The sequence below is a fragment of the Alexandromys fortis genome, unplaced genomic scaffold (assembly GCF_014885135.2).
Source record: "Alexandromys fortis isolate MF-2015 unplaced genomic scaffold, M_Fortis_MF-2015_v1.1 scaffold_20, whole genome shotgun sequence".
Classification (NCBI taxonomy): Eukaryota; Metazoa; Chordata; class Mammalia; order Rodentia; family Cricetidae; genus Alexandromys; species Alexandromys fortis.
The window spans coordinates 10,701,520-10,723,822 of record NW_026067903.1 but is presented as its reverse complement, the minus strand read 5'-3'; the positions used below and the strand labels follow the sequence as shown (position 1 = coordinate 10,723,822).

At 40.0% G+C, this 22,303-nt stretch overlaps 1 long non-coding RNA gene across 3 annotated transcripts in view; it reads right to left on the bottom strand.

Moving 5' to 3' along the window:
• Positions 1-21,415, bottom strand: part of LOC126496887 (uncharacterized) — a 1,122,577-nt gene extending 1,101,162 nt beyond the window's left edge. Inside the window, exons 1-3 of one of the 3 annotated variants that reach the window (XR_007590480.1) lie at positions 20,852-21,415; positions 19,813-20,008; positions 13,539-13,700 (exon numbers count right to left, since the gene is read on the bottom strand). This is a non-coding gene — a long non-coding RNA (uncharacterized lncRNA). Of the gene's footprint in view, positions 1-13,538; positions 13,701-14,636; positions 14,922-19,812; positions 20,009-20,851 lie in introns of those variants that run through there. The other 2 variants (XR_007590478.1, XR_007590479.1) reach the window with 2 other exon arrangements.
• Between the last annotated feature and the right edge of the window lie 888 nt (positions 21,416-22,303).

Genomic DNA, 22,303 nt, shown 5'->3' with positions numbered 1-22,303 from the left:
AAGAAGAAAGAATGAATCCAGAGTAAAGGTGAACAGTTTTAGACAGTAACCAAGTTAAGGTCTAAAAAAATGCATTGGGATGATGACTTAAATCCCAAATGTAAACATAAATTACAAAAAGAAAGACCCCAAGGTCAAAATACTGTCTAAGTCTTGAGAATCATTTGACACGAATAATGATTTCTGCAGGGCTGCTTCCTGTAGACAGAGTGTCATAGGAATTACTAAGATCCAGGCTTCTATTCACTTCTGGGATTTTTTTTTAATTTTATAGTTCAAATTCTAAAGTATTTCAAAAGTGAATAAGAATTTATAAAATCTCCTTTAATGATATATTTTATTTTCTAATGGCTAATCAGTAGATCAGTAATGGTGTATTCCCAATTCCCTACAGAGATAACCTGAGTGCTGAATGAAGGAATGATCCTTCATTCATTCATTCATTCATTACTGATAATTAATTAACTCTCTGCATCTTTGCCAGTCAGGCACTGCTGTGTTAGTGGCTTGCAAAGTTAATTCGGTTCATTGAAAATCAGAACTTTACTGCCCATTTTGATTTGCATCCATGACTAAACACCTGGCAGGGAACATCTGTTCCTTTGCAGAGGGCAAGTCGAGATGCTGTACCTAATGATGCAGCCTCAAAACTGACAGTCTGTAATTCTCTTTACCATTGCAAAGTAGCCAAGGGTATTTCTGAATCTCATCTTCTTTCATTCGTATGTATTACATCAACTTGAAATTGTTAAAAATGGGACCCTGTCTGCCCCTAGTCTTTAAGCTCTGGAGAAGAAGAACTGTCATCGGACTGAGATGCTGCTACCTCTGCTTGCTGGAGTGTATCCCTGTCACTCTCCAGGTAGATGGCTTAACAGCAAACAGCAGAGGAGGCTTCCCAGAAGGAATATCACACAGCTGCCCTGCAGAGTGAGCTCCCTCGGTGCATGTCAGGGATGTTTTCCTTCTCAAGGGCAGTGGGGATGCATTTTCCTGAAGTAGCTGTATCCACGGAATTTTAAATGTGATTGTCTATGGAGGTTTTAAATTGGAATGGTTAAGAGACAGGTATTTCAGAGAAAGTTTTGTTTGTGATTTCAAGATCGAAAAAATCCTTCATCTAGTTGTAATAAGTAGATATCTTTTAAAGAAATGCATCTTTGATTTTTGGATTTCAAGCTTCTGAATTTTGTTGACATCCGCATAGCAAAGCAGAATGAAAATCTTCAGTAGTCTTTTACCCATGTTACGACAGCAACAGAACTGCACTATGTCCCATCCCATGAATTAAAGGACCCAAGGTGCCCATTCTTCAGATGCCTAAAGGCTCTTTGTGCTATTTAACACTTGCTACTCCTTTGGAACAGGAGACTATGAAGACAGCTGTGTAACGCAGTAAGGCCTACAAATTCACGGATGTATTCACCAAAGTCAAATTATAACTTGATCTTGAAAAGCCCAAACAAAAGTCTATTTGCGGGCTGGAGAGATGGCTCAGAGGTTAAGAGCATTGCCTGCTCTTCCAAAGGTCCTGAGTTCAATTCCCAGCAACCACATGGTGGCTCACAGCCATCTGTAATGGGGTCTGGTGCCCTCTTCTGGCCTGAAGGCATACACACACAGACAGAATACTGTATACATAATAAATAAATGAATGAATGAATAAATAAATAAATAAATATTTTTTTAAAAAAAGTCTATTTGCAAAGAAGCAGCTTCTGTAATAACAAACTTGGAAGTCCCCAAACTGCTACTTGGTCAAACTGAAGTGTTGCTAGAAATATTCTTGGACGCAGGAAGGAAAAGAGCAATGCCTCATGTTTTTTGCTCTCAGTTGTCTGGAGCACACAGAAATGTGATGCCACAGCTTAGCCAACTCTTTACTCCCTGAACACTGGCATGCTTTTAATTAACGGTCCTCCCTGCTTATGCAAGTTCTAGCAGATAAAGTCTTAAGAGATTAAGTCTTGCATCACTTTATAGCTGATCAACTTGAATTTAGTGGTGTTAACCACGCTATTCCTGCAGTCTTCGTCAAGTGGGAGCTAGATGAGATGGTTTCATTCTTCCTTGTTTTCTATTAGGACATGTATGCTGACTGTAGAGCAGTAGATCATGACTTGCCTCTGCTGATCAAAGTGGAGCTCCATTTGTGTTCACTTCATAATATGGCATTCTAATTTGCTATGAAGTGACAATCAGCAGTTAGGAGGCTTTCAGTCTTGTAAAGCAGACGCCGTTAGAAGTGTTTTACATTGGTAATCTTCTTTAATACCACAAGGAGCACAGAGAGCAGCTTTTATTATCTCATTTTATAGATGGAAACACTAAAAATTATAGAAGAGAAGAAATTGATATAAGCCTTGGCCCAACAGTAGCAGAGCTGTAACTGAAACCCTTCATTTATGACTATGCCAGAAAGAACAATGAAAACAATTTGTTTCAGAAGAATGGGTCTAATGCAAGGAAATTGCGTTGAGTAGAATAAAACAGGCAAAGAAATATTAAATATACACATCTTCACTCATTTATGGAAGCTAAATAATTTAATATCAAAGACGAAATTAAAATCAAACCACGGTTAGCAGAGGCCGGGAAAGGTAGTCAGAGGGTAGAGAGAGTTTGGATAACTGATACCAAAATACAGTTCAAAAAAAGGAATAAACTCAAGATTTCTAAAGCTCAGGAGGATGGCTATGAATTACAATAACCTATTATACATTTTATGAAGAATTAAAGAAGCTGAACATCTCTAAATTTCAATGGATGATAGAGATATAAATACTAATAGACATTATTTGATTATTACAGACTGTATAAGTTTGTTGGATTAGTATACTGTATCCTGTAAATATGAACAAGTTTTTTATCAATTTCAAAATTAAATTAATTTTCAAACCTAACTGTATAAAACGTGCTCTCAATTTTTATTATTAACTCCATAAGTGTGTTTTGAAGACACAGACTCAGCAATAGTGCATTTAAAGCAAAATCTAGGCATGAGAGGCTTCCTGGTTATTTCATCAGAAACAAATTTCTAAATAATAAAACAGTATAAAATTGTGAATTGTCAATCAAGTCTTCTCATCAAGTGTCTGAGATGTTATCAGTAAAAATAGGCTTGGGGGAGAACTCTTAATTATTAACTCTGATCTGGCCATTCATGCAGAAATTTATTAAATTTAACACCAATACGATTTTCTTAGTATTAGAAATTAACAAAATATTAGATAATGAATTTTCATTTTAATTATAAGGAAAGTTTTCATTGATTCATTCCCTTACTTTGGACCTGGATGGAAACAGTAAGATCCATGCCACACCTTAATTCCGTCCTGTCTTGAAACTTCTTTTACCCAAGAAATTAGTCCATTGTCCATTGCTCCTGCATTCAGCCTCCCTCGAGTTCTCGGGGCAGGGGTAGAATGCAGACAGGTTCCTCAGCAGAGCATCACACAAATGGCCGTATCACTAAGCACTGTTTGCAGTGTTCTAGGACTTTACGAGACTCGGGTTCCAAACTTTTCCATATTCTTCTGATAAGTGAGTTCAAAAGGCCAGTGTGCCACATGATCAGATTAATCACACACATAGCCCCATTGCTCAGAACTAATCTTCTGTATTAGTTACTTCTCTTGTTGGGACCAATGACATGGCAAGAGGCTAAAAGGACGAACCAAGAGGAAAGGCTTTATTTTTGCCAGTAGTCTGTGGAAGTGCTCATTTTGCTGAGGGTACAGTCCACCATGGTAGGAAAGGCATGTCATCCAGAGCAGGAGGTGGCTAGCCAAACTGCATATGCAGTCGGAAAGCAGACACTGCAGAATGCTAGCGTTCATCTCTTTTCTCTTTGTATTCAGCTGAGACTCCCAGTCAATGGAAGGATCTTGCCCACATGTAAAGGTCTCCTCACCTCAACTCAAACTCCCTCACAGATGTGTCCAGATTTTTGTTTCCTACGTGATTCTAGAACATGCCAAGTTATCGATCAATATTAGTTATCACAGTGGCCAATCCTCTGAGAATCTTAAGTTCATATGATGTGCCCATTTCCCCTTGAATTAGATGTCTCTTGAGACAATGTTAACAACCTCCTAAGTTGCAACATGAAAATCGACTATAGCTTTAAATAAAGGCTTTCCTGCCAAAGCTCACCACATCCAATCAGCTGTTTGTTAAATATTTGCGAGCGTGGTACTGCTTGCATGGTTTATCTGTGCCTGGCATTCTGGTATTTCTATATAAACTCTTTGTATTAGGAAAGAATTATTTGGTCTCAAACATGTGACAAAAAAAAATGATTTTCCTACTCCCCCTTTGTGTTTTATAGTCTTGTGAGTTGTTCTTTACAAGCAAAAAAATAAAAAAAAGAACACTCCTGCTTCATTTGTTCCTATGAGGTTTCACTTCCCACTGTCCTATCATTTTAGCTCTAAGCAACCCCTAATCTTTCTGTTTCTATGGATTTGTGTGCTTTAGGCATTTAGTAGAAGTCTAGTTATATTTGTTAACTGGCTTATTTTAAATAGCACAACATTTTTGAAATTTTCCCATGTTCTAGCTTCTGTTATTATTTCATATATCTCTTCTAGAATTTTAAATTGGTATGAGCGATACAAAAACACTTCGGCAACTCCTTAAAATGTGAGAATATACAGCATGATTCATCAATTCCACTCTAATGTATATAAACATTGGAAATGAAAATATTTGTCTATATAAGAAAATGCACAGGAATAGTCTTAGGAACATTATTCATAATAGTAAAATATGGGAATAGTAAAAATTTACAGTGGCAAAGGTCCTTTGTAGCTACTAAAATAAGCCTATGATTTCTCCTATTCAGGCCAATTATTAGAAGTGTTATATCTTTATTTGCATATGTGGAAGCATCCCTGCATCTCTCAAATAAAGTCAACTTGATCATAGTAATGATGTTTTCTATGTGTTGCAGAATTTAACTTGAAAGTATTTTATTGAGAAATTTTATGTTTATTTTTATGAGAAACATTTGCCTATAATTTTCTTCTTTACTCTGTCATTATATTTTGGTATCACAGTAACACTGGTTTGACAAAAAAAAAAAAAAAAGAGTTTGGATGCATTCGTTCCTTTTCCTATTTCATGAAAATATATGACAAAGATTAGTGCTGGTTCTTCCTTAAAACCTTGTAGAATTCTTGAGCTGGAATTTTTTTAGTTGGGAGATTTTGTATTATTCTTTAATCTTATTGGTATAGATTTGGGTATGTTCTTTTCTGGTTTTCTCTGTTTATTGTTCCAAATGCTTCTGAAATCTGGTTGGTATTTTTGCTAGATCTGGGGGGATCTTGACTTCTCTCCTTCTACCCCCACAGCTCTTAGCTTTGATCTTTCAGTGGTGTCCAAAGGTCTCATGCATTTTTGGCATACGTTCTTATGTTGTCAGTGTCTGACTGTTCTAATTCATTCATCTTGTCCTTCATCCCTGAGGTTCTGGCTCCCACTTTATCCATTCTATTGTTAGGACTTTCTACTTAGTGTTTTTATTTGGAACTACTGAACTTACCATTGCTAAATTTTGAACTCAGTTTTTTTTTCAGATCTCTATTTCTTTAGGGAATTCTTTTTGTATTTCCTATATAGACTTATTTCATTCACTTGTTTGTATTCTCTTTGAATACAATGAGGAGTTTGTCTGCATCCTTTTTTGTTTCTTTAATTATTCTTACAATTATCATTTAAAATTTTTGGTTGAAATTTTATCTAACTCATCCTCATTAGAATTCATTACTAGATATGCTTACTCCCATAGGGCAAGTCAACCCATCTCACCAGGGAAAGGGTTCCCCTTATTGGTAACTTCACAGATACGTACTAAGAGCATTGAATTGTGTTCCTAAAATTTCCTCTGCCTTCATCTAAGATGGAAGTGTGAGAGCTCCAAAGCCCTTATATCCTCAGAGTTGGGAGGAACTCAAGAACCACCAGCTGAATTCCAGCCTCCTACTTTGTGAATCATGGTCATGGTGACATGACTTTGATGTGTCATTTCATACTCCCTTTGTTCTTTAACTGTGCCTTCAATCTTAACATCTTTCAACGCTTCCAAAACTCACTTCAAAGTAAAAATTAGAAATGCTTCTGCTTAAAATTGTGATTTTAAAAATACTTATAATAAGTTTAATTTAAAAGTCTAAGATATCTATATAGAAAAATATAAAAAGCTTGGTGATAATAAAATATGTGAGTGGCTTAAACTATGCTATATTCTTAAATGAAGAAATACTATAAAGTATCATTTTACCAAATATAAAACAGAAAACATGATCTATCAAAACTTCAACTATTTTTAACCTGGTATAGGACAACACACATCATGGAAACACATGGTCTCTTGTAAAGGAACAGAAGCAGAAGAAATATAAAGGAAACTTGCCCTGTCAGAGATCAGAGAGCAACAGTCACCATTACAGAGTCAGCACAGTGCTGGTATCTAAGACATAAAAGAACGCAACAAAGGGTCCACTTTGTCTGAGAATCCAGTGCATGTTAAATCTGGTGCTGTATTTGGCATCACTAGTTCACATAAATATGGCACAATTGATTGATCATCCAACTGATAAGATGAGGTTGTGTTTCTCTTGCATATTATATTAAAATAAAAGCCAGAATTATTCAACGCAAGTATAACATATAGTGAATACTTTAGAATCTAATCTTCAAAGCCTTATGTACAACCTAAATGTAAGAGAAAAAAAAGGTCTTTAATCAAAGGAAAGACTCTGGAGCTATAAAAGAAAATGTTTGGATAAAATTTTTCCTACTTCAAATTGAAAAGGGTATCACATCTAAATAGAAAAACATGGATTTGAAGAAACTATTTGTGATATAACAGGTAAACATTTACTCTAACAGGCAAAGAGATCTTGAGAATTAGCATAACAAGATAAATTCAAAAGAAAGATGAGTAGAGGTGAGCAGGAAGGTCACGGGTGGCCCACATGTGAAAGGGGGAAGCCTCAAAGTCACAGGGAATCAGACAGATGACAGTGAAGTACCACAGACAAACCACCTCCATCAGGCTGTCGGGAACTTCAGACAAATGACAGTGGAGTACCACAGACAATTCACCTCCATCAGGCTGTCGGGAACTTAGAGCGAGCAAGGACACCTGCGGTTGGAAAGAATCCAGGAAAACAATTACACATATTTTCTGATGACAGAAATGTGGATTATTTGACAGGTTTAAGTCTGGATCATGTCCAAGTGGTTTGGATAGAAGAACCTCAGGGCAGACAAAGTGCCCTTAATATATGTGATCTCAGATGTACTGTTTCTAATGCAGACTTCCCAATAAAAAGCAACCTACATTTCTGACTTGGTCCCTAGGCTTAAAGGACAGTAACAGACACTAGTGTCGAGTTGATGGCAATGCAATAGTGACTGAAATTTGGGATTATTCTAAGTATTTACTAATAAAATGGTTCTTCTGCCATTTCTAGTGATGGACACAGTCAATGGAATGTAGGTGGTTATTGTGTCTTGCATGGTGTTATTTCTAACCAACGGACCAACATTGCACAATAAGATAGAAAAAAATGGATAACTTTCCTGAGAAATGCATCACTCAAAAGCTGCTGTCTTGTTCCCTGGTGCTATAAAATGAATGTTGAGGGAATAGAGAGATGGCTCAACAGGTAGGAGAACTTGCTGCTCTTCCAGAAGACCCAGGTTCAGGCCCCAACATCCACAAGTCAGTTTGCATCTATTGGTACTGCCACTTCCACAGGATCTGGTGCCTCTCTGGCCTTTGTGAGTACCAGGCAGTCACACAGTGTACATAGAGACAGATAGGCAAAACATTCTAGCACAAAAAATAAAATAGATCTTTTTGAAACTGTGAGCTTTGCAACAAAGCAAAATGTCTATTACAGACTCTGACAAGACCACCTGGGCCACCTTTTAGGGTCATGTTGCTGTCTTTCAACATGTCATACAAACTCTAAAACTACATCAACCATACTTCACCGTTAGGAACCAAGGGCAGCCATTCTTAAGGTAACTCCTAACTACTCCTTCATTTTCTTTCTCTCCAGGGCTCTGAGCTCTACTAGTTTAGAGACTTTGAGTACCAAATATATAAAAAGCTCTCAAGAGTCCTAGCAAAGGCTCTGCTGGGTTGTAATCTACAGCCACCTGTATCGTGTTTTCATGGAATCACACAGACAGACACAAAAGAGTTAAAATTTCACCCAGAATGACAAGTAGGGGAAGACAGGATAAGGAAAGCAAGATGCTCAGTGAGCCTGTTTCTGTGCCAGACACTGTTCCAAGAGCTTGAGACTCGGAAGAACAAAAATGCAAAGTCCATTCTCGTGGACTTTACATATCAGTGGCTATGAGAAGAGAGTCTGGTGAATGCAGAGAAGACAGGAAGTGTTAGGGGAAAACAAAAGCAAACAAACAAATGTCAACAAAAGGGAGGAGGGAGGGAGGGAGGGAGGGAGGGAGGGGACAATAGGGAGGAAGGGAGGGAGGAGGGAGAGAGAGAAGAAATGCCAGGGAGGGGATTGGGATGTTTATGACATATGCTTTCATTTGTTTTGCTTTTGCTGTTTGTTTGATTAGATGAAAAAATAAAGGGTGCTCAACTAGACAACACAAAGCAGAATTCTCTCTCAGTTTCAAATGAGAAAAGACCAGCACTTGGAATCACACACACACACACACACACACACACACAAACTGAAGGTAGAGAGTTTGTATCTGTGGCAAGACATGTGGAGCTGTTTCGGTGTTGAAGACTTCTGCCATTTAGCTAATCTGAATAATCCTGAAGGTTCTTGGACATTTGGTATGTTCCTGGTTGCCTATTCCTGACTCAAGGCAATAATTTGGAAGGCTCTTGAACAGTGAGTGTTTCTGGTTGCCTATACCTGACCCAAGGCAATCAGCCCTGGTGTGTGGTAGCCTAGAATCTGAACATTCTAAAAGGCATAGATTTGGCACATGGATGTAATTGGCTAACAAGAAGAGAAACAACTGACTGGTCTCTCATCAGGGCTTCTGAAACAGCATTTATAAGAATCTGTGTCACATGGAGAAGGCTGCAAGTAGGCATAGGCAGGGCAGGGTGGGCAGGGTGGGTGAGGCAGAATGTGAGCAGGCCTCATGGAAGAGAAGTCTAGGAAAACACTGAAGGTAAAAGACTTAGCTGGCAAAAAAATAAGGAAAAGTCGGGCCATGAAGGAACAGGTCGTCTTTAACCCCAGCACTCGGGAGGCAGAGGCAGACAGATCTCTGTGAGTTCGAGGTCAGCCTGGTCTTCAAGAGCTAGTTCCAGGACATGCTTCAAACTTACAGAGAAAGTTTATCTCATTTAGCTGGCAAGTGAGAAAAGCTAATCACTAGTCAGGTGAGCCACTGAACTAAAGTCCTGTGGATGGGGATTGCCCACAGCAGAAACTTAAACTCTCCATCACACGTGAGGGCAAAAAAGAAATGAAAAAAGCACCACGGTCTCATTATCAGTAGCTGTGATTTTGTTACCAAGAAAAGTGAGATCTCATTATGATTGCTATAAACTGCATTAAAATATTTTTGTGGCTCTTCACAGTTTGAATTTGCTATAATTATCACACCTGCTGCTAGACTGTATTTAAATGCATTATTAAAGAAGCATGCATTTTCTTTTATGACAAAATTTGTGTTATACTTAATTATATTTCAAATAAGTAGGTTCATCTTATAATCTTACATATTTAACTTCAAGAATTTAAAAACATTTTTCTAAGGAGAGTTCCCAGTGCTTCACCAAATTTCTTAAATGGCCCAACATACAAATGTGTGCACACATTCACAGGAACACACATCTGTGTACAAACGTGCATGCACACACACCCTGCAGGTGAGAAGCCTGTCATGGGGAATGACCTCACATGCTCATTGGAAAGATGGGAAGAACTAAGGCAGAATCATAAGTCTCAGATGGAAGACCCGCCATAGCCAAGTTTCACGGGAATAAAGGTGTTCCTCATCAGAACAGTTATGGAATCCCCAGCTGTGAGGTTAGCAAAAACATAAAAGGGAGAGAATATATTTGTTTCTTCCACATGAAAGAAGTGAGATTCAAGCAGAATGGTATATAATGGTGGTTGGTCTTTTCAACATCTCTGGGCATAAGAATCACATCAGTGTGATCTACCCCATGTTGTAGTTTTGAAAGAAAATGGTCCCCGATGGCAGTGGCATTATTAAGAGGTTTGACTTTGTTGGAGTGGGTATGGCCATGTTGGAAGCAGTGTGTCACTGTGGAGGCGGGCTCAGAGGTCTCATAGATGCCTCACCCATTGTCTCAGACCACTTCCTTTCCCTGTGAGTCAAGATTTAAGAACTCTCAGCTCCTTCTCTCACACCATGTCTGCCCACATGCTGCCTTGCTTCCCACCCTGATGATAATGGACTAACCCTCTTAACCCTCTGAACTGTAAGCTAGCCACCACAATTAAATATTTTCCTTTATAAGAGTTGCCATGGTCATGGTGTCTCTTTGCAGGAATAGAAACCCTAACTAAGATACCCCATCAGAGAGAGCACCAGGCTTTTTCCTGCTTGCTCTGCAATCCATTTCTCCCACATGAGAATGGGAGAAAAAGAGAAGCAAAGGCACTGATTTCTCCTCCTTTACACCAGCAGCAGCATCTACTACAAGGCCCAGCATCCCGGTACCCATCCTGATGAACAGTCTCCGTGAGAAGTTGCATCCTCACTGGAGGTCCTGGGCTTCTGGGCTTTGTCTTCTAGGTTCACCTCTTTGGCTATCATGCTGCTTCTTTGCTTTTCCTCCTTTATAATCAGCTTCCTGTGTCAAGTTCCTTCCTTTTCCATATGAGCGGTAAGTTAAACAGTGTGAGCTGGGGGTTTGAGAGATGGGTCCGTGAAAGAGCACTGGCTACTCTCTCAAAGGACCTGGGTTCAATTCCCAGCACTCACATAGGGACCCAGAATTTGTAACTCCAATCCCAAATCTGTTATTTAAGGGCATCAGATTCACAGAGGGCACACAGACATATATGCAGGCAAAACATCCATGCATGTAAAAATATTAATTAAAAATTTAAAATCGTGCTAGTAATAACTTTTGTTTTCTCACAAGACAAAAGAAGAATGAGCATTCCAGATGATATTACAGTTGTCACATACTCCCAGGGTTCTGCGATAATTTAGATTTAATACTAAATTTTTGCCTATATCAGAACAGAATCACAATATAAATGGAGTATTAGCAGCCTTTAGGCAAAGGTCCTATATGTGTGGAGGAGGGATACAACAAAAGACCTTAAGAAAAGTCCAAAGAGAACAGAGAGCAGCACTTTTTGGGTTAAAGGTGGAATATTATATTATATTATATTATATTATATTTTAGAAGGGAGTGTGATTTGAAAATGCAGGTGTAAGGAGGTGTTGTCCAGTATACATACTGACACTGGACAACCAAAAGTTGGTAGATGAATCTATTAGACACTCTTCATCTGGATTTAGGGTTCGGGCTATGCAACAACTGGACTTCTTTCTTACTTGTACATGACTAGGATAATGACATACTATCCCAGGATTTGAACCCTAAGAAATTTACCTAAAGATAGATATGTCCAGTTGTTTTGGGTTTGTTTAGGTTTAGTTTGGGTGTGGGTGGATTTTGTGTGTGTGAGGGGGTGTTTCATTTGGTTTTGGCAGTGGAAGTGATTGCGTAGCTGGCTCCAATTAAAGATGTAGAGGGGTAACAAGGCTGGATTCTCATAACTCTGCTAACCCAAGGTGAAACTGGCTATTTTAGCTGCTCATATGTTTTGGCTCGTTTTCCCTACCAGTTCTTCAGACTCCCTAGTGATTGTTTGAGACAATCTATCTTCTAGCTCTGAATTCCATTTCTGTGTTAGGTAGCCATAGGATGGTTTCACAGCATGTACCCAACAAACTTAATAAAATTTTATTCCCATTCTCATGCTACAGCAAATAAAATGTTATTTCATTTATATTTTATGATTGGAATAAGAAGGTGCCATGCAAGCTTCCAAACTATGGAAGAAACTTTTATTAATTCATAATTTTTTGTATGTTATATGACAATATATGTATATACCAGCACACATCTGTCCAAAACTAGTACATGAATTTGAGGCCATTATATATGTCAGGTTCATTTCCCAGCAAAATACTCCAGCCTGCAGCTTATCTAACAGGTACAAAACCCTATGACTAATCCTCAGGGCTATTAAAAAAAAAAAAAACACTCCTACATGTTAACTTTGTAAATCATGCATGATGATTTTCCTTGTTGTACTGACAGATTTTCCTAGAACGATCTCTCATGCCATATTTATTACCTAAAAATGACTTAGAATTTTTTCATACTCTGCTTTCTCACAGAAACTGAACAGCAATACCATGAATGTCTTAGAATTAGAGTTCTCCTATAGAACTACATCTATGAAGTTAGCACCTTTGTGATGCAATTACCTCATATAAGTGCTATCTGTTAGAGATCAAGCTTTTAACAGATAATGGGGGCACTTCATACCTAAAGCACAACAGGTAGAAAGAGCAGCGTATGAAAAAGAGCCCTGACATTCCTTATACATATGTGTTGATGTCTCGAAGACAGTGTTTTGTTGGGTTATCTTTATTTTTTGCATGTTTTTATTACATTTGTGAGTGTGTGTGTGTGTGTGTGTGTGTGTGTTTCCATGTTCAGGCATACCAGCACACCATCAAATACCTATAGAAGTCATATAGCAGCCTACCTGGGTTAGTTCTCTCCTTACATCATGTAAGATCAGAGATCGAATTCAGGATGTCAGGCTTGGTGGCAGGTGCTTTAATTCACCAAATCATCTCTCTAGATCCAGAGTTGCATCAATCGTAGGGATCATTGTTCCACTCCCTGGTCCACTGAATACGAAGGAACGCACATTGCTCTGTCCTAAGCTCCACTGGGATGAAACAGTAACCCTCTGAAACCAAGAGTCACATGCTCCTTTTCTTCCCTCAGACCACAGGAATGTAAGTAAAAGAACATCTCACCAGAGCTCCATGAGAAACAAGACAATTTAGATTAAGCCCCTAACAACTACAGCAGTCAGTATTATAATTGTGGATTTTCATTTCTTTGACGTGAACTTATATTTAAATCGTAGCGTCTTTTAGATCATAGTTTAAAACACTAAGAGAAGCATTTCCCTTACTGCCAAGTTTTAATAAGTGCGAACTTATTGCCATGCAAAACTCCTGCATGAGAAAACCATTTGGAACGCACCAGCTCCACATTTTATGTGTTTAATAGCGAGGGATTTTGTCACAGGAAACTGCAAACCATGGGCATTTGTTCTCGTATGAATCAACACAGGTCATGTAACATGAATTGTACAAGTATGTGAAATCTGTTGCCCTCAGAACTTGTTTTGCAAATTGTAATGGATTGCAAGTGTTTGTCAATCTGAATGGATTGTTTTTTTCTTTTTTGACATGTAGAACTGATTTAGAGTCAAAGCACTTACTTGGAAAAGCCAGCAGTTGGCAGTAGCTGCTAAGGGTTGTGTATCTGAAAAGCCCATGCAGTAAGTCATGTCCGCCTCATTTGCTGGCATAAATGATGAGGTTCCACGTGGCCATCAATTTTCCTAGCTTAATGTAAAATTCGGTTTGTTCTTAACTTTTCCCTGCAAATTAGAGAAATGAGCCCAGTGAGAATTAAAGAGCTGTGCAGAATGCCTGAATTGCTTAACATGAGCGAGAATTGACAACAGACATATTTTCATATTTTACTGGTGGATAAACTGAACGTTGAAGAGCCATCTGGATAGAGTTTGGTTTTTCGTGCATGGAGTGCCTTTATCCTGGTCCAAATACAGGTAAGGCATGTATTTTTTTTTTTTCTGTGCAAGCCACCAATACCTATAATTGTTAGCTAGCTCTCAGGAGATGCTTATCCTATCCATTTTAAAGGAAGACAGCACTTTTAATTACTACTTTTTTATTTCTAAGTGATAAAGTTGAGCAGCAGGAAGACTCTCCGAGGAGCTTGTTCGACAACTGAAAGACAAACAGTGGGAACGATTATGTGTGTGGTTTTCTCATTTAATTGCATTCGAGCAGGAGTAGAGTGAGAATTACTTCTAGATGACTAAGAAGAGGCTAAGAAAAAAGAGAGATTCTACATGTTTACATTTGAAACTACAAATGGAAGCCGAGAGACCGGCAGTGGCCTTGTATTTTTTTTTTTACAAACGTATCCATCTGCTGCAGCATACATTAATTTTCCTGACAAAGTTTAATGTATATTTTAAGACGTGATCTGCTGCTCAGCAACCACGCTTCAGAAACTAGCATTCTGGAATCTTTCAAAACCAGCCGTTTCCAGGGGGAGAAAAATCTATCTACCATCTGCTTGCTTCGTTAAAATACATAATGGGGGGGGAGATCAGAATTGGATTTTTATTAGCTCAGTGCTCCCTGGCGTCCACTCCACTGCGGTTATGGTATACAGCAGCCTATACAGAAAACAAATCCCAAGGAAATATTAACCACCTCATATCTATATACAAACACAACAATAAACTTTATTCAAAAAAATATGTTTAGGTAGAACAAATCACCTTGGAAGCACTTAGTATTTTTCTAGTATTCTTCCATCAACTAAAGGAGATCTTTTCAAATCCATATTGTGAAATCCTCAGATTGGAGAATATCATAACAACAGTTTGTCATGGAAAAGCCAAGATTACTAAGACAAACCATCAAAGAGATAGAATTAGTTGTTGAGAGTTACAGATGTAGAAACATTATTGTTAAGTACTAAATGGAAACTCTTGTTTATAAAATAAACTTTATAAAATCATAGTTATATTTAGACGACTTAATTATGAAAAGCATCTGGTTTGTTGAAGCCATGGTCTTGTGTTTGTAATAAATTAGTATTGTAATAAATTATCCAAATGTTTGAATGCTTTCCTATATTACAAAAATAATGATTACAATATAGCAAAAATACAGTAATAATCTTGCTCTTTAGAGACAAATAACTAGAACAAACATTTTTTTAAAAATCACAATAGCTCTGGTGATGATGTGGAAATCCAAGCAGTCATTAGGTAAAGAAGCATCCCTAAGTTGCCTAAGAACAGACTTGTTGGGGAATATTATTTCTAGGTGTGTGACTTTTGTTTACGCTGCATTTGTTGAACTCTGTAAAGCTGTGCCTGTCTTAAATCACCTGATGGTTCTAATAAAGAGATGGATGGCCAATAACAAGGCAGGAGCTAGGCTAGGCAGAGCTGGCAAGCAGAGAATATAAAAGGAGAATGAGAAACCAAAAGGAGAGGAGGACATTAGGGGCCAGTCACCTGGCTAAACGGCTGGCCGCGGAGAAAGAGGCAAAGAATGGTATACAGAACAGAGAAAGATAAAAGTCCAGAGGCAAAAGATAGATGGGTTAATTTATGTTAAGAAAATCTGGCAAGAAACAAGCCAAGCTAATTTGGGGCAATTATAAGTAAGAATAAGCATCCATGTGTGATTTATTTGGGAGCTGGCTGGTTGACCACCCCCCAAAGAAAAAGTAGTAAAAGTGAAAAAGATCACACAACAACACAGACTAGTGAAGACATTCTAAGGCTATAAACACTGCATAGATAGTAATCATGGTTTCCTAAATGTTAGGTCAAACCTTTTGCGTTTATTCATTCAACTACATGGTAAATATTGTATCCTACACCCACTGTCCCAAACATTGGCCCCTGTTCAACGTTCCTGAAAGTCAACCAAATTTTTAGCCCTTATAAGATCTGCAATCTAATGGGAAAAGAAAACAAACAAAAAACAAATGCTAATAAATTTAAGGAAGCCTCTTCGGCAACTAGAGAGCTATAGGGGTAAAAGGGACTGATTACTTAACATGGTTGTCATGAAAACACCTCTAAAGAGGATTTGAGCAATCTTGTTGCAAGTTAGGGAGAAGCAATACAACATTGGGAGGAAAGGGTCTACGCCTTGGTAATGCTGTGATCCTTTAACACAGTTCCTCCTGTTGTAGTGACCCCAACCATAAAACTATTTTCATCGAACTTCATAACTGTAATGCTATTACTCTTACAAATCATAAAGTAAATATGTGTTTCTCAATGGTTTTAGGCAATCCTGCGGAAAGGTCATTCAACCCAAGGTCACAATCTACAGGTTGAGAACTGCTGGTCTAGGCACTGTGACCAACCAGGGCAAAGCCTTGAACCAGAGCACAGTAAGTTTGTTTGAGGAATATGAAGAAACCAGTGCTGTTTAACCAATGCAAGACAAAAGAAAAGATTGGAAATAATTTGGAGAATAGGGGCTTTAGGTTATCATTAGAACTTCAAACTCACTACAAACATCAAGACAAAATATTAGTGACCTTTTAAAGTATGGTCTATATTTTATAAGTATTCTGGATCCTGAAGAGATGAAGTGCTGCTTAGAGCACTTGCTACTTTTCCAAAGGACCAGTGTTTAGTTCTCAGCAACCACCCGAAACACCAACTCCAGGAAATCTAATGCCCTCATCTGACTTTTTCTAGGCACCACAAATGTGTGCACATGTCATACACACACACACACACACACACACACACACACACACACACACACACACAATATTTTAAATTTTTAACTTAATTAAAACATAATTGCATCGTATCTTTTCTTTGTTTTCCTTCCTCCAATAACTCCAGCGTCACCCTCTCCCATTCTCTGAAATTGATGACCTCTTCTTCATTATTGTCCCCCTTGGTCTCTAAAACTTTGATTGTGTGAATATAACTTCAGGGCTGAGCACTTGGTGTTGGATAGCCAATCAGAAGGAGTGTCTCTGGGAAAAACTATTTTTCCCTTCTTCTCAACATCCTTTGATTGCTTGTAGTTTTTTGTCTAGGAATCAGGCTCCACGAGGTGTCCTCCTCCCGTGTTAGCATGCTCGCTGGTGTTGTCATTGCTCAGGTCTTGTTTAGGCAGCCATATTGTTAAGGTTTCATGGATGTATCTTTCCAGTCACTTCTAGGACACACAATCTCACAGTGAACTGACTCTACTCCTCCAACTCTAACAATCGTTCTGCCCCTTCTTCCACCATGTCCTCTGATTCTTAGGTGCAGGAGCTGTGTTGAAATGTATCCGCCGGGGCTGTGCTCACCAGATGAATGATTCCACCATGTTCTCTGAGTCTTAGTTATCAAACCTTTAAGTAGAGTTAGCTGCATGTCACTAACAGGAAGAAATGTCAGATAATAATAACAGTCGATTCTCTTCTATTTCAGTAGCAAATATTAATTGAATCTGATTTTACTGTGTTGGGGTGAAGGTGATTTTCTTTTTGTTGCTGTGGTTACTGTTGGACATTTGTTTTGGTTTTAATCACACTACTGGTGATTATAGCTTATGCCTCATGCATTCATCGAAGGCAAGTGCTCTGCCACTGAACTATACTCCAAACCTGTTTTTAGTTTTTCTGAGACAGGATCATACTACATTGACCAATGATCTTATGACCCTCCTACTTCAGCCTCCTGAGTAGCTGGGACAAGAGGAGTGAGACACTACCCCTAGCGTATTTTCACTGTTTTCAGCATGAAGCATGAGAATCTGTCTGTATGTGTACTGTTTTAATACCAGGAGGTCTTGTTTTCCTCAGAAACCTTTACCTACAGCCCTATGGGGAGCAGAGTACCTGGTGTCAAGCAGTATTCTCCCTACGGAGCACAGCTACAAGTCCTTTCATTGGCTTGAAAAATAACAGAACTGGTAATATGTCTCGGGATCACTGCTTCCCATTCTGACAGGTTTGCAAAACATTTCATCACCTTATGCCGTACATAAGGAGTCAGCGATGCTTTTAATAAAATATCAAATTGAAGTATCTGATGTATTCTAGACAAATGTCAAAGTTTAATAGCCACGGGGAAACAAAGACGGATACAAGCTTCCGGTAGGAAAGGCATATTCCCAGGGTAGGGGTCATTACTGCACACTCACTAATAGCCAGACATAAAAAGCTCTTTGGTTCTGAGCTTTAGATACTGTCGCTATTTCTAAAGGCTTTAAAGCATCCCAGAAGATGTCGCATCTCTTGAGAAGGAAGGAACAGGTAATCAAGATGCCTCTTTCTTCTACACAGCAACCCTAGCCAAGAGATGCAGATCTAGGAGCATCCTTTAGCAGGGGAAAACTGTCGCTAACAGACAGGAGGGAGTTCAACAGACACCCCTTCCTATTTCCTGTACGCCTTATGATAGACAAATAAAAATTGATTCAGCCCTTAAAGAGTGAGAGACAGAGAGACAGAGAGTGATGTGGTGTGTGTGTGTGTGTGTGTGTGTGTATGTTGTGGGTGGCTGTATGTGCATGTGGGGTGTATGTGTGTGGCATGTGTGTGTGGTGTATGTGGTGAGTAGGCGTATGTGTATGTGGTGTGTGTGGTGTGTGCGCATGTGGTATGTGTATGTACATGTAGTGTGTGCTATGTGTGGTGTGTGCTATGCATGGTGTGTGCATGTGGTGTGTGTGTGTGGTGTGTATGTGGTGGGTGGGTGTATGTGTATGTGGTGTGTGTGTATGGCATGTGTGTGTGCATATGGTGTGTGCTATGTGTGTGAGTACATGTGGTATGTGTGTGTGGCATGTGTGTGTGTGTGTGTGTGTACCTAGCTATGGAGAAGTGGGATATAACATTTGAAGCAGGATAAACAGAGAAAGAAGACACCAGCGTCTTCAGCTAGACTCCACTTTGGAAACACCACTCCTTGGATTTCTAGTTCACCCTTTCCAGTCTGCAGCAACCTCCCTACACTCTCAGGCCTTCCGCATCTGTGCTTGCTTTCCCTAGGAGAACTCCCAGCAGAATGGGAGCGAGCACTTCCTTAGACAAGGATTTTAAGGTCGCTTGCTGATCATTCCCAGCATGGGAATGGACAGTGGCAGGCTTCCTTCCCCTTTCCTAACTTTCCCAGCCCTTGCCTGTGACTTTGGCTCCCATAAGAGTTCAGGAAGCAGCACAGTGTGTTCCAAAGGTGAGGCCGCACTCAAGTCCCGCTCCTGGTTACAAAACTCTGAGCAAATCCTTCGACTGCCAGCAATGCAATTTTCTTCTTTCTATTTTTAAAACTGAGTCTCACGATTCAAGGATTTGCTTTTAAAGTAAATTCTTTATTTTTTTTTTTTTTAAGTTGTGTGAAAGGATCCCACAGGGGACCTCAGAACACCACACTTCCTTTGTTCACCTTCTTGCAATTTCCTCCTGAGTCACTTCGGTTGCTCAACCTGAAGGGCACTTAAGCGTGATTACTGCGAAGGTAAACAGTCTCAAGCCCCTCCTTTCCCAGCAACACACACAGACTTGTTCTGTTTGCTTTGGGCTTTTCCATAGCTATTAACATTACTCAGCCGGGTGCAGTGGCGTGGATGCCCTTGGATGAGCTGCAGTCCTGGCTTCTTTGTGGATTCCAGACACCACGGGAATGGGAGCGAGCACTTCTTTAGACAAGCATTTTAAGGTCTCTTGCTGATGGTTCACAGCCTGGGAATGGACAGTGGCAGGCTTCCTTCCCCTTTCCTAACTTTCCCAGCCCTTGCCTGTGACTTTGGCTCACATAAGCGTTCAGAGAGCAGCACAGTATGCTAATTCCACTTGAAGTTTCAGCTGGCAACTACCCACTCAGCAATGTAAAAAAAAAAAAATTGAATTTTAAACAGGAGAGAAGGGACATAGTAAGATTAGCTGAGCCTCGAAACTTCTGTGACTCCCCTTACTCTTTTCGGAATACTTGCGAGGTTCTTCAGGGACACTCTGATTGGTTGTGCGTTTAAAAAGCCTGTGCCTCTTCACAGCGCCTCCGATTTCTACCTCCAGCACACTCCTTGTGGTCCAATGTATTCAGCAGTCCCTTGGCGCTTTCTCAGTGCACAGTTCACACAGCAGCTAACTCGCAGTCAACAGCGAGAATTCCTGCAACCAAATATGGGGACTAAGAGGTGATCTAGCAATAGGGAAATGAACTTACTGACATACTCTCTCTGCTTCCATCTGCAAGGAGAAAAAGAACGGTTGGAGAATATTTGTTTAACTATGCAACTATGTGTTGCATTTGTTTAACTATTTAAAGATGTGTTATATTTGTTTATGTTTCAGAATATTTAGCTATGTAAAGATGTGTTACATCTATTTAATTATGTAAAGATGTGTTGCTCATTTTTGCCTTGCCTGCCTAAGGTACCTGATTGGCCTAATAAAGAGCTGAATGGCCAATAGTGAGGGAAGAAGTGGAACTTCGGGGCAGTGAGAGTAAGCAGGAGGAGAAATGTATGCTCCAGGAAGAAAGAAAAGGGGATGACAGGGAGATGCCAGGGGCCACCCAGCTAGGAGGAAGCAGGAAAGTAGGCCGTACAGAATGAAAGAAAGGGGAAAGGCCCAGAGACAAAACGTAGATGAATAGAAACAGGTTAAATTATGTTAAAAGAGCTAGTGGGACAAACCTAAGCTAAGACCAAGCATTCATAATTAACAATAAGTTTCCGTGTCCAATGGCAGCCCAAAGAAAAAGCCAACTACATCGGACATTCTCTGGGAGAACATCATCTTCAAGCATATCTGGAAATACAGACATTTTTGAACATTTTTAGAGAAAATCCCTTCAAATTAAAGGAATAAGAAAGCTTTCGCCTTATAACTCTGGAGCCCCAGGCTTGGTGGGAAATTGACTTAGCTGTCATATTTGTCTTTCCTAAGTAGAAGTCAGGTTTGCATGCATTAGTAGACGCATCTACATCTGCAACGTAGCAAATTGCTTACCTTCCCTGAACTCCGTGCTCTTATCTGCGACAAATACTCCACCGGAAAGAACTTTCAAGCCCCACCTGCCACTTTGTTGTGCTGGAGAAATAAGACACTCCGAGATTTTCATCACTTCTCTTTTGTTCCTAATTTACGATTCCTTTTGGAGTGAACACACCTCAAAGAAAAGGCTGCGTCCGAGTGTCATACGGTATGCCGGCCTTCAATCTCCTCTGCGAGGACGACAAACACACGGTCACGCTTAGTCCTGTTCATTCTGCCTCCAAAATGTATTCTGATCTCTCCGCCATCTCTTCATCAAAACCTCCTCACTGGCCTCCATGCTGATTTTCCTGCTTCTGGAACGTGTCCACACTGCAATCAGAGGTGCCTTGTTTGAAAAGTTTGAGAGCAAGTCTGGACCTTGTCAGAAATGCACCTGTGGCCTCGCAGCTCCCAGGATGAAACCCAAGCCTGCTGACTGTATTCCCAAAGGCAGTCAGGATCGGACCCGACTCGAGCTCTGACCGTGGGTGGCTGCCCCTTCTGTCACCGTGCTTCTCTTCGGTGCTCTTGTCCACGCCAGACTCAGAGCTTTCCTCACTAGAAGCTTCCGGCGTGCTCTTCTCTTTCCTCTGGCTTGACCGGAAATGATGTCAGCATTTTCAAGAAAGGAGCCGTAGTCAGTGCCGCAGACTTGAGTCCAGTTAGAAACTCCGTGTCTGGTGCCTCAGTGTCTCTGTGTCTCCATTGACCCATCGAATGGCTCCGATAAGCAGGCGTTCGCTGGTGGAATTGAGAGTGCCCCAGCCAGCCTCACGACCTTATGTCTCCTCCCATCCCTTCGCGCTTAGCCTCTACCTCAGCTTAACTATTTCCGTCATTGCCCTTACCTCAATTTATAATTCCTTTGGCAATTTTTTTTTCTCTTTTGGTTTTTCGAGACAGGGTTTCTCTGTGTAACAACCCTCGCTGTCCTGTAACTAGCTCTGTTGACCAGGCTGGCCTTGAACTCACAGAGACCCACCTGCCTCAGCCTTCCAAGGGCTGGGATTAAAGGCGTGGGCCACCACCACCCGGCTCTTTTGGTAATTTGTATACTGCTATTTGTTATCTGCCTTCACCTTTTGAATGGGAGCCCTATACAGATAGCAACCTCAGCTGTCCTCCTTGACATTGTGCTGCAGCCGGTTGAATAGTGTACGGATGAGGAAAAGAACCACAGTAAGAACAAATACTTGCGTGGTGTGTAAGTCGGCACCACGGAGGTTCGTGATGTGGCCATTCTTGGAGCCTCGCAGTCATTAGGACCCTAGACGGCACCAGCGGCAGGGAAGGGAAGGAGGGCCGTTCTCTACCACGGACCGTTGCCCTGCACACTTCTCCTCGTGTGCTCACCATTACGTCCTTCTCAACAGCCCAAAGAAGCAGTAAGTAAAAAACTCAAATAGCATTTCAGCCTCTGGGTCT